This window comes from Balaenoptera borealis, assembly GCF_965194805.1.
Source record: "Balaenoptera borealis genome assembly, chromosome: 14".
NCBI classification, from domain to species: Eukaryota; Metazoa; Chordata; class Mammalia; order Artiodactyla; family Balaenopteridae; genus Balaenoptera; species Balaenoptera borealis.
This window is the reverse complement of record NC_138875.1, coordinates 63,196,491-63,209,553: the sequence shown is the minus strand read 5'-3', so window position 1 is coordinate 63,209,553 and position 13,063 is coordinate 63,196,491. Positions and strand designations below refer to the sequence as shown.

General features: G+C 47.6%; 1 long non-coding RNA gene across 1 annotated transcript; it reads left to right on the top strand.

The window, feature by feature from the left end:
* LOC309611107 lies at positions 1-12,310 on the top strand. Its single transcript, XR_014234333.1, has 2 exons — positions 1-442; positions 8,240-12,310. It is a non-coding gene; the product is annotated as an uncharacterized lncRNA (long non-coding RNA).
* The last annotated feature ends 753 nt before the right edge of the window (positions 12,311-13,063 follow it).

The following is a 13,063-nucleotide window of genomic DNA, read 5'->3' as shown; positions in this document are numbered from 1 at the left end:
ATACCCTGCGGAACCCCGCCCCCGCCCCGTCATACCCCGCGCGACCGTGGCTACTGGACTTTTTGGGGCGCCGGCCAGTCTCTTGGATACGGCGCTGTCTGTTTCCTGAGAACAGTTAGAGAACTCTCGAAGTGTGGAAATTGGGGAGAATGCGAAGGTTAAGACTGTCGTCTGCGGGCCTCGGCCCTGAGTCAGTCTCGTCCGTGTTTGGGCGTGTGTCCCTGGGAGACGGGCCGGGCGGGAGTGGGCGCGGAGAGTGGGCGGTGCGGACGGAGCGTGTGTCCGGGGCTGTGCCGGGCGGCCGGAGCGCAGGCTGCCAGACGTAGCGGGTGGGCCCGACCGTTTCCCGCCCCCCACACCAACCCCGGGAGGTGCGGAAATGGCTTAGCCTTGCTGGAAGTTCCTTCACTTGCCTTCCCCCCCGCTCCCCCCACTAAAAACGGTAAGATTTTATTGGTACTTTTAGAGGCAAACCCCCAAACCCGTGAGCTGCAGGTATGATAACTAAGAACTGTAACTGCTCTGAGGTCAAAGACACTCATTTCCAGAGAAAGTACTCACTATCTGTGAAGGTTTGATAGATTTATAAAAGCTCCAAACCTTAAAAAACTTTGTATAAGTGAAGTTTAGAGACAGTAAACACAGCGGTTGTTGCCAGAGATTATCCGGGTGAGCGGTTGAATAGGAGGGATTTTTTTTTTAAAGAGACTTCATTTTTTTTAGAGCAATTTTAAGTTCATAGCAAAAGTTGATCAGAAAATACATAGAGGTCTCATATAGGCAACTACCCTCCCCACTCTCAGTATTAGCAGCGCAGTCGTACATTTGTTACATAGCATATTAACTTATCACCCGAAGTCCATAGTTTACCTTGGGGTTTGCTCTCAGTGTTGTACATTCCGTGGGTTTTGACAAATGCATAGGGAGATGTATTCACCGTGGTAGGGTTGTACAGAATGGGTTCACTGCTCTAAAAATCCTCTGTGCTCCACCTAGTCATTCTTCCCTACCCCCATCCTTCAGTCTTGGGCAACCACTGATCTTTTCACTGTCCCCATAGTTGTGCCTTTTCCAGAATGTCCTATAGTTGGAATCATACAGTATGTAACGTTTTCACATTGGTGACTTTCACTTAGTAATATGCGTTTAAAGTTTTTCCACGTCTTTTCATGGCTTGATAGCTCATTTCTTTTTCACACTGATTAATGTTCCATTGTCTGGATGTATCACAGTTTACCCATTTAACCCCTGAAGGACCCATTGGTCGCTTCCAAGTTTTGGCAATTAAGAATAAAGCTGATACAAACATCCATATGCAGGTTTTTGTGTGGAGATAAATTTTCAACTCCTTTGGGTAAATACCAAGGACCATGATAGCTTCCTCATATGGCAAGTATATGTTTAGTTTTGTAAAAAACCTCCAAACTGTCTTCCATAGTGGCTGAATCATTTTACATTCCCACCAGCAATGAATGAGAGTTCCTCACCAGCATTTGGTGTTATCAGTGTTCCAGATTTTGGCCATTCTAAGAGACATGTAGTGGTACCTCATAGTTGTTTTAATTTTCATCTCCTTCATGTCATGATATAGAACACCTTTTTATATGCTTATTTGCCATCTGTATATCTTCTTTGGTATCTGTTAAGGTCTTTGGCACATTTTTTAATCAGGTTGTTTTATTTTCTTACTATTGCGTTTTAAGAGTTCTTTGTATATTTTGGATAACAGTCCTTTATCAGAAGTTTTTTGTTGTTGTTTTTCGCAAATATTTTCTCCCAGTCTGTGATGTGTCTTCTCCTCTTGACCATTTCTTTTTTTAAAACTTTCTTTTTTAAATTAATTAATTTATTTATTTTTGGCTGTGTTGGGTCTTCGTTTCTGTGCGAGGGCTTTCTCTAGTTGCGGCAAGCGGGGGCCACTCTTCATCGCGGTGCGCAGGCCTCTCACTATTGCGGCCTATCGTTGCGGAGCACAGGCTCCAGACGCGCAGGCTCAGTAGTTGTGGCTCACGGGCCCAGTTGCTCCGCGGCATGTTGGATCTTCCCAGACCAGGGCTCGAACCCATGTCCCCTGCATTGGCAGGCAGACTCTCAACCACTGCGCCACCAGGGAAGCCCGACCATTTCTCAAAATTACATAATTATTACATAATTATTAGGCTGTTTACTGTAAGAAATGTCTTACAGTACAGATACATATAAAGTAAAAAGTTAAAGTCCCCATTCACCCCACAATCTGATCTCCCTGCCTAAAGAATAAGATTGTTGCTGGGTATGCCTCCACACATTTTCTATGGGTTTATAGAATACAAAGCATACATGTGTACCTAGTATCAGAACGTTTGTGTGGGTTTTTTCAAGTAAATTTGCTATACGAGCTTTTGCTTTTTAAAAAATGTCTCGTATGTCTTAGATACCTTTCCACATGGGTCTAGTTCATTCTTTCACTCTTTTTAACGTATGCATTCCCGAATACGGACAAATTGTGGTTTATTAACCATTCTCCTGCTAATGTACTAACCTGTAAAGATCACCATAGGCATGCTTTATTTCTTTATTCATATAGGTTTTATTATATGTGCGTTTTTATAGTTCTAAAGGTTTTCTTCATACAATTTTACATGTATTAGGTTTATTAAAACTTTTAATAGTTTTTTATACTATTGTGAAGGGCTGTTTTTCTATATTGTTTGTAAGAAAGCTATGTTTGTATATTTATTTTGTGTCTGTTCCCTTAATGGACTCAATTCATTTAGCTTCTACGTTGACTCTCTTGGGTTAAAAATCATACCAGCTGCTAATAATGAGTTACAGATATTTTCTATCAGTCAGCATTCGATCACAAAAACAGTATCCACTGCAAGTATTTGAAACAGGGAATTTAACACAGGAAATTATAATTAATTATTATTATTATAAATATGTTGGAAGCAAAAATTAAGAGCAAAAAGGGAACATGTGAGGTTACCCAGAGATTCATAACTGCAGGAAACAGGCCCCCTACCAGGGCAGGAAGAGTGAAAGGGAAAATAGGGCCTGCCATTACTGACCCTCAGGCTGCTGGTGCTGGAATGTTCACCACCAACTGGCAGGAAGCTGGGAGCCAGCACCCCGGATGACCCTGCCAGTGTCCAGCAGTAGCCACAACCAAAGGAGCAAGGGATACAAGCTCTGCACAACCGAGGTTCCTGGAGCCCCTGCTGCAAAAGCGGCAACCAAGCTTATGGCATCCTACAAGTGGTTGCATTACAGCACAGATTGAAACCCAGCCTCACAGGCAACCTCTGCTATTAAAGGGCGTGGATTGGGAAAAGAAACAGTTGGAATGGGGACTTAGGGGCAGGTCCTGATGAAGCTGGGGACGCTGAGGCCTAAATTCTGTGAGTGCCAGTAGAAGCAACCCTTCCACTCCATCTGAGGACAGTGATCCTGCTTTGCCTGAGGAGCCTGTAAAAACCTCTTCTGCGGCAGTTGCCTTGAAAGACACTGCTGATCATCCTCAAGACTGGCCACGGGCACCCCACTTTACTGCCAGACCCATAGCAAAACATGTCCCAGTAAGCCCAAAGGGTGAGGCACAAAGTTTCACCCATGAGGAGGTGTACTGTGCTCCAAAAGAAGCGTTACTTTTCTAACTTATGCAGACATAATTCTGGGGAATATCTGTGGGAATGGATATTAAGAGCATGGGATAGGGGACTTCCCTGGTGGTCCAGCAGTTAAGACTCCACGCTCTGAATGCAGGGGGCCAGGGTTCGATCCCTGGTCAGGGAACTAGATCCCGCGTGCTGCAACTAAGACCTGCCACAGCCAAATAAAGAGTGTGGGATAATGGTGGAAAGTAAATAAAGTAGGATCAGGCTGAATTTACTGATATGAACCCACTGAGCAGAGATTCTGGATATAGTGTTGTAACTCAAGGGGTTAGAAAGGGCTCGTTTGGGGGGCTGAGACACTGACCAAAAGGTAACCCACAGTAAATGAAGACATGCCAGACCTGCCTTGGTCTATCGTAAAGGAAGGGACCAAAAAGGCCTAGGAAGTTTGGAGTGTGAGAGTGGATTTATCATGTAGGACCTGCTCACCCACTCCAGGAGGGCCCAGAGGACACACCTTGCACCATGACTGTGAGAAATACATTTGTGAGGGAGCCCCAGCATCCTTGAAGAACTCCTGTGGTCACTCCTTCCTGTAGGCACAGAATTACAGTGGGAACTGCCACCAAACTGGGATCCTTAAATGGGAATAATTGGATCCATGGAGAGCAGGATAATTGCTAAAGACAAGGTGGGGCCAGGTACCATAATGGACAGCAGATTCAAAGCAGTAATTAGCATAGTCTTATTGGCAGAGACCTATGGCACTGACTAGTTGATTATGGTGTCCCTAGAAGAAAAGAGATGGGCAGTCTACTAAATTCTTACTTGTTCTGTGTCACAGGAAGAGTTCTAGGTCAAGTGCACAAACTTGTGTCATAAAAAGAGTCACAGCCTTACAGTCAACGTCAGACTTGACCCAGTTTACAGACCCAAAAACACTTGAATAAAGGGGAGGCCAGATCCCCTTGGGGAAAGACCCTGCTGTGCTGGCAAAAACACACTGAATCTTCCAGCCTTCCCTCGGGATCTGGGGCCTTTTACCACAGTGATTATGCTCTGAGGAAAAGGAAATAATTAGACTTTTCAAGAATTACTGAACACTAGCTCCGAACTGACCCTAATTCAAGGTGACCCAAAACATCATTGTGGTCCACCAGTCAGGGTAGGCCTTGTGGAGGTCAGCTGACCAGAGGAATTTTAGCTCAAATGTGTCTCACAGTGGGTCCCCAAGCCAATGCTGTGGTTATTTCCCCAGTTCTGGGATGTGGTTGGGGTAGGCAGCTGGCAGAATCCTCACGTTGGTTCCCTGACCTGTGGAAGGAGGGCTATTTTTTGGGAAAGGCCTAGTGGAAGCCACTAGAACTGCCTCTACTGAGGAAAGTAGTGAACCAAAAGCAATACTGCAGAGATTAGTGCCACCAACAAACGCTTGAAGGATGCAGGAATGGTGATTCCCATCACATCCCAATTCAGCTCACCTACTTGGCCTGTGCAGAAAACAGGTGGATCTTGGAGAATGACGGTGGGTTATCGTATATTTATCCAGACAGTCACTGCAATTGCAGTTGCTGTTACAGATGCAGTTTCATTGCTCAAGCAAATGAACACATCCCATGGGAGCTGGTTTGCAGCTGTTGGTCTGACAAATGCTTTTTCCTCAATACTTGCTAATTACCATTTCCACCAGAAACAGTTTGCTTTCAGCAGGCTTGTCCAGCAATGCACTTTCACAGTTGTCTTGGTCTGCTTGGGCTGCCACAATAAAATACCGCAGACTGGGTGGCTTAAACAACAGAAATGTATTCTCTCACAGTCCTGGAGGTTGGAAGACCTGGATCGAGGTGTCGGCAGATTTCATTTCAGGTGGGAGCGCTCTTCCTGGCTGGCAGACATCCACCTTCTCACTGTGTCCCCACACAGCCTCTCCTCTGTGTGCAGGAGAGAGACCTCTGACATCTCTTCCTCTTTTTACAAGGACACCAGTCTTACCAGATTAGGTCCCACCCTTTGACCTTATTTAACCTACCTCCCTCCCTACAGGCCCTATCTCCAAATACAGTCATGCTGGGTCCCAAAATTCATCTGTTGAAGCCCTAACGCCCACTGTGGTGGTGTCTCCAATTGCGGCTGCTGTACCTGATGTGGCTTCATTGCTTGAGCAACTTACACATCCCCTAGCACCTAGTATGCAGCTATTGACCTGACAAATGCCTTTCTCACCGTACCTGTCAGTAAAGACCACTAGAAGCAGTTTGCTTTTATCTGGCAAGGCCAGCACTGCACCTTCACTGACCTACCTCAGGGTTGTATCAGCTCTCCAGCCCTGTGTCATAATTTAGTTCACAGGGGTCCTGATTGCCTTACTCTTCCACAAGATACCACACTCGCCCGTTATTCCTGACATTATGCTGATTGGATCTAGTGAGCGAGAAGTAGCAACTATGCCAAACTTACTGGCAAGACATTTGTGTGTCAGAGGGTGGGAAATAAATCTGACAAAAATTCAGGGGCCGTCTGCCTCAGTGAAATTTCTAGGGGTCCAGTGGTGTGGGGCATGTCAAGATAACCCTTCCAAGGCCCCTCCTGCAACCAAAAAAGAGGCACAATGCCTGGTGGCCTCTTTGGACTTTGAAGGCAACATATTCCTCACTTGAGTGCTACTCCAGCCCATTGACCAAGTGACCCAGAAAACTGCTAGTTTTGAGTGGAGTCCTTGCCCCCCGACACACACTATCTTCTCTGTTTCAGTCCCTGCCTGTGGCCTCATGGGGCGTTGCCCACAGTAAGTTGACTGAGGAAGGGAAAACTCAGGTCAGATAGACAGACGGTTCTGCCTGGCCTGCGGGCACCAGCTGCAGCACTGCCGCCCGTCTCTGGGACACCCCCAAAGGACAGCGGTGAGCAGAAGCCCTCCTGGTGGGCAGAACTTCCAGCAGTACACCTGGTTGTTCCTTGAAAGAGAAATGGTCAGAAATACAACTGTACACCGATCCCTGGGCTGTGAGTTGATGGTCAAGGACTTGGAAGGAACATGACTGGAAAGTTGGTGACAAGGAAATTTGGGGAGAGGTATGTGGATAGACCTCCCTGAATGGGCAAAAAACATGAAGATATGTGTGTCCCATGTGAATGCTCACCAAAGAGAGACCTCAGCAGAGGAGGATTTTAATATTCAAGTGGATAGGCTGACCCGTTGTATGGACACCACCCAGCCACCCCTGTCATCACCCAGTGGGCTCATGAACATGGCTACAGGGGCAGGGGTGGGCGTTACACATGGATTTCCACGCACCCAAGGCTAACCTGGCTACGGCCACCACTGAGTGCCCAGTCTGAAGCAGCAGACACCAGCACTGAGTCCCCAGTATGGCATCATTCCCCAGGGTGACCAGCCAGCTACCTGGTGGCAGGTTGATTACGTTGGACCACTTCCATCATGGAAGGGGCAGTATTCTGTCCTTCCTGGAAGACACATTTACTCTGGGTATGGACTTACCTTCCCTCATGCAGTGCTTCTTCCAAAACTCACATCCATGGACTTACAGATTGCCATCATGGAGTCCACACAGCATTGCTTCTGATCAAGGAACTCTCTTCACAGCAAATGAAGTATGGCAGTGGGCCCCTGCCCATGGAATTCACTGGTCTTACTCTGTTCCCTGCCGTCCTGAAGCAGCAATCGTGATAGAATGGTGGAATGGCCTTTTGAAAGACTCTGTTACAGTGACAGCTAGGTGGCAGTCCCTTGCAGGTCTGGGGCAGGGTTCTCCAATATATGGTGCTGTTTTTCTCAAAGTCAGGAATCAAGGGGTAGAAATGGGAGGGCCACCACTCACCATTGCCCCTAGTGACCCACAGCGACATTTTTGCTTCCTGTTCCTGCTCTGCCTCTGCTCTGCTGGCCTGAAGGTCTTAATTCCGTCAGGAGACACAACAATGAGTCCATTGAATTGGAAGTTAAGACTGCTTCTCGTCCACTTCGGGTTCCTCATTCCTGTGAATCAGCAGGCAAAGAAGGAGTTACCGTGCTGTCTGGGGTGACTGGCCCTGATTCCCAAGGGGAGATTAGGCTGTTCCTCCTCAGTGGAGCTAAGGAAGAGTATGTCTGGAATACAGGAGAGCCCTTAAGCTGTCTCTTAGAATTACCATGCCTTGTGATTAAAATCAGGGGAGAACCACAACCCAATCCAGTCAGGACTACTCATGGCAGGAATGAAGGTTTATGTCACACCACCAAGGAAAGAACCATGACCGGCTAAGGTGCTTACTAAGGGCAAAGGGAATACAGGATGGGTAGTAGGAGAAGGTGTGTTACAACCACCAGTGATCAGTTGCAGAAATGAGGATGTGGTGGTTACATGTAGTGGTTACATGAATATTTCTTCCTTATTTGGTTACAAATATATAGAGATAGAGATAGAGAGATATATATAGATATATCTGTCTGGTAAATAGCTTTGTCTTCTTCCCCTCGTATTGCCTTATTATATGACATAAGAGTACAGTATTAATTTACATGATAGAATTATGGGACATCAAGAGGAGTAAACATCACTCCAGGACTTTGCATCCTCTCCTGGGGAAAGAGTCAGTGCGTTTTTCGGTTGTTCCCAGGATTTTCGTTTTATCCCTGTTCCCAGGTTGTTCGTTGTATCATGCGAGGCAGATGCTAGAGAATGCGGATGGGCCTCATCCATACCGTTGAAAGCCTTAAGAGCAAAGACGGAGGTTTCCCAGGGAAGAAGGAATTCTGCCTCAAGACTGTAGCACAGAAATCCTGCCTGAGTCTCCAGCCTGACAGCCAGTCCTATAGACCTCAGACTTGCCAGCTCCCACAGTTACGTGAGCTGATTCCTTTAAATAAATCCCTTTAAATATAAATTATATATAAATATATATTGGTGTTCTCCATGCCTACATATAGGGACTTATTTTATATAAATTATTATATATTATTATTTTATATAAAAAGGATTTAAATAATATATATTCTATTGGTTCTGTTTCTCTGCAAAACTCTAATACAATTAGTTCTACCTGGTTTTGTAGTTTTGTAAATTGTACAATATGTACTTTTTTCATCTAGCTTCTTTCTCTCTGAATTACGTTGGCGAGCTTCACCCCTGCTCTGCATGGTCCCCCACTCCATTGGGTGGGGTGCAGGGTACACCACCTGTCCGTCTGCAGCGCCTCCTGAGGCAGTGACCTGTAGGTGGCACTAAAACACCTCGTGGAGAACTTTGAAATGCATGGCAACTGTGCGGATTCCTAGCTGTTGGCAACGTCTTAAATGTTTCATGGTTTATAATAGAGCAGACAGCATATAACCAAATTGGAAATGAAATCTTTCCGTTTCTAAATTCAGTGCTCGTTGAGTCAATACACTTGAAGAGCTCAGGACTCGGAGGCCGGGGCACAGCTGCCCTGAGTCCAGTCCCAGGGAGGGGGCCATGACTGGGAAGGGTCCTGCAGGCTCTCGGGTTCGGTGGCCCTGGGTCTCCTGCCGGGAGGAACCTGTTATCACCCACAACAATAACAGCAGCGAGAGCACCTGCATCCTCCTGCACCACCTCCCGGAGCCCCGACACCACCCGGCCAGGGGTCACAGGAGCACGGGGAGTCCCGATTCAGAAGAATCTCTGAGCCCGGGGACCCTGGATATCTGATGACGAGCAGGGAGTCTGCTTATTCTCTACCTTCCAAGGGTGTGGGCACACTGCCTTTTCTCCGAAGAAAGGCTGCTCGCTGTACAAATGTTCTCAAAAAAATAAAGCAAAACAAAGGGAAGCCAGTGCCTTGCTTGCAAGACACACAGAAAAGTAAGACCCATGGAAAATCGGCTCCGACAGGAGGGGGGTGGGGGCGAGAGATGGCATCTCCCGCGGGAGGCTGGGTGAAGGAGAAAGAGGGGCACCTCTGGACTGACAGGTGGCTTCCGAGCGCGAAATCCTCAGTCCTCGGGGCCAAAGGCTGCCATCTGGGGAGAGAGGCTGGGTGGGTGTGGCCTTCCATGTGTCCCCTCCTGAGCATCTGAGAGGTGGCCTCCTCCCTCCATCTCTCTGCAGCACCTTAGGGAGAAAGCGATCCTGCAGGCAGGCGTCCTCTGCTTCTCTAGCCCCTGACCCTGGGAAAGGGGAGCCCAGCTAATCCAGGGGCAGAGAGCCCGCGGCAAGCTTTCCTTTAGGTTGGGGCAGAAGAAGAGCAGAGCAACAGCCGTGCTGAGCAGGGCAGAGGGAGATGAGCCTGGAGGGCCCAGCTAAGGCACGGTGAGAACAGAGCCTGTTTCCAGAACACCGGCCAGGTTTCAGAGGGAAACCCTTGCCATTTGAGCCTCCCTCTTGGTGTAGAAGCAACAGCATTTGGGACTGGGGTGAAGGACTCAGCCTCCTTGCTGCACAGGGTTCAGAGGGCAGCTTTGGACTGAACTGCCAAGAAGCCTCTGTGCTTCAGGACCAGAGTGGCTGCGTTGCTGGGTGTAAGGAAAGCACACCGCCAGGAGCTGTTCTTCCCACTCTAATTTGTATTACATATTAAAAGGACACAGTAGGAGTAAAATTACAGGAGAACGGACTTTTACTGGTGGAAAGGACCTCAGAGAGGGCCCAGACCAGTAGTTTCCTAACTGGTGTCCATGGCTGGGCTCCAGGGGCCCAGCCCTCTGCCAGCAGACACATCTGACCCTTAGGATGTTTGTTATTTGACGGGGATCAAGCAGAACAGACGGGTCTGGGGAGTTTGGGGGAAATGAGGTTGGTGTGGCTGGGCATGGCCGGGTGGGAGGTGGAGGCGTGACCGGAGGATGGAACCAGTGTGGACGGGACCCGGCGGCCTCGGAGTCCTCAACTGGGATGTGAAGAAGGATACTCTGTGATGTTCCTTGTCAGGAATTTAGGCAACAAAATGAGAGAGGGAGAGGGTGAGAGTGAGGAGGAAAGAGCGGGAGGGGGCACCTCACAATGGGTCGCAGCACACGCTACTCTAAGAAGCAGCTGGTCTCCACTCAGTCCTCAGGCCGAGGGAGAGGCGGGGGCTGAGCTTCTTCTGTGTCCCCCATCTCTCTCTAACTCTCTCCCTCTCTCTCTCTCTCCCTCTCTCTCTCTCTCTCTCTCTCTGCTAATGTTGGCACTTCTCTCCCCTTGGAACGCAGGGCAGCTCCTGTCCTCAAGTTCTCATGTCATCACGGAGCTTGTTGTCCTGGGACCTGAGAAAGAAAATGGAGTTTTCTGTTCATGCGATCACTGCCCAGCTGGTTATTTGGGACACTGATGCGCAGTGCTGAGGAGCCTAGGGAGATGGGGAAGTCTTTTTCAGGTCACTTTTCAGAATCGTTGGAGATGGCTGTGGAAAATTCCCGAGCCCTTTGTGTTCCAAGATTCCAGGCGAGGGGTCAGGTCTCCCTCCGACATCTGAAAAACTACATTTTGAGCAGCTGGTTAAAGACCGCTCAGGTCTGTGTCCTAATCCCCAGGGCCTGTGAAGAGGTTGCCTTACATGGTAAAGGAACTGGGCAGATGTGATTAAGTTAAGGGTCTTGAGATGGGGAGATTACCCTGGATTATCCAGGAGGACCTGATGAAATCAATACAGTCCTTATAAAGGGGATGCAGGAGGGTCAACGTCAAAGGAAAAGGTGATGTGATGAGAGGCAGAGTCTAGCGTGAAGTGGCTGTGAGCCAGGGAATGCGGGTGCCTCTGGAAGCAGATGCTCTCCTGGACCTTCCAGAAGGAACAAGCCCTTGGTTTTAGCCCCTTAAGACTCATTTTGAACTACTGGCCTCCAGAACTGTAAGAGGATAAGTTTGGGTTGTTTTAAGCTACAAAATTTGTGGTAATTTGCTACAGCAGCCGTAGGAAACACACACAGAGCAAGCACTGGGTTCTGTCGAAGAGAATTATACAAGCCTTTCCCTCCCCTCAAGGACAGACTCAGGACTGGTGCAGACGCCCCCACCTTTGCTTTATACTGGAATCACATGGGGAACTTTTTTTTTTTTTAAATGTTTTCCTTTATATTGTTCTCTTTTGTATTTTTGTTGCTCTATTTTTTTTTTTTTTTTTTTTTTTTTTTTTTGGCTGCGTTGGGTCTTCGTTGCTGCGCGCGGGCTTTCTCTAGTTGCGGCAAGCGGGGGCTACTCTTCGTTGTGGTGCGAGGGCTTCTCATTGCAGTGGCTTCTCTTGTTGTGGCTCACGGGCTCTAGGGCTCAGGCTCAGTAGTTGTGGTGCACTGGCTTAGTTGCTCCGCGGCATGTGGGATCTTCCCGGACCAGGGCTCGAACCCGTGTCCCCTGCATTGGCAGGCGGATTCTTAACCACTGCGCCACCAGGGAAGCCCACATGGGGAACTTTTGAAGCCCCAGATAAACTGAGCCACAATCTCTGGCAGTACCAGCATCCAGGCAGCAGCAGCATCACTTTTTTCTTTAAATAGAGAAATAGTCCGCATGACAATAAAATGTCCATATCTTAAGTGTTAAGTTCAAAGTGTTTTCACAGTTGTACACACCCATGTATCCACCACCCAAGACAAGATACAGAAAATTCCCATCACAACAGAAAGTGAGATCACCCCTCTGCAGTGAATTCTGACCACCCCCCACGCTGAGGCAACCACTTTCTGACTTTTATCACCATAGTGAGTTTTGCCTGTTCTTGGACTTCATATAAGTGGAATCACACAGTGTGTATTTTTTGGTGGTGTGGCTGGCTTCTTTCGTTCAAAACAATGTTTTTGAGATTTATCTATGTGGTTGTACATTCCTTTTTATTGCTAAATAGTATTTGATTATATGAATATTTGCAATTTATTTATCCATTTTGATGTTGATGTTGATGGATTTTTGGGTTGTTTATGGTTTGGGGTTATTACGAACAATTACATAGTGATTTTAAAGGATGGTCACAAAATGGTCCTCACATCCCCTCCTGCTGGAGCTGCTTCGACTAATAAAGACAGTGGAAGTGAGATTGTTCTAGACTGAGTTGTGTTCCCAAATTCATATGTTGAAGCCCTAACCTCCCCCGCTCCATGTGACTGTATTTGGAGACAGGGCCTATAGGGAGTAATAAAGGTTAAATGAGGTCATGAGGAGGGACCCTGATCTGATAGGTCTGGTGTCCTTATAAAATGAGGAAGAGAGACCAGAGTTCTCTCTCTCTGTGTACAGAAGAAAGGCCTCGTGAGGACACGGTGAGAAGGTGGCTGTCTGCAAGCCAGGAAGAGAGCCCTCACCGAACACCAGTCTTTGATCTTGGACTTTCCAGCCTTCAGAACTGTGACAAAATAAATGTCTGTTTTTTAAGCCATCCAGCCTGCAGTATTTTGTTCTGGCGGTCTGAGCAGACTATCACAGACATTACATTACTTCTGAGGCTATAAATGAGAGGCCACACAGCTTTGCAAAGCTGGGACGTTCTCGGGGAACACTCTGAGCCCAGGCTGCCATGGAAGCAGTCTGGCTATGCTG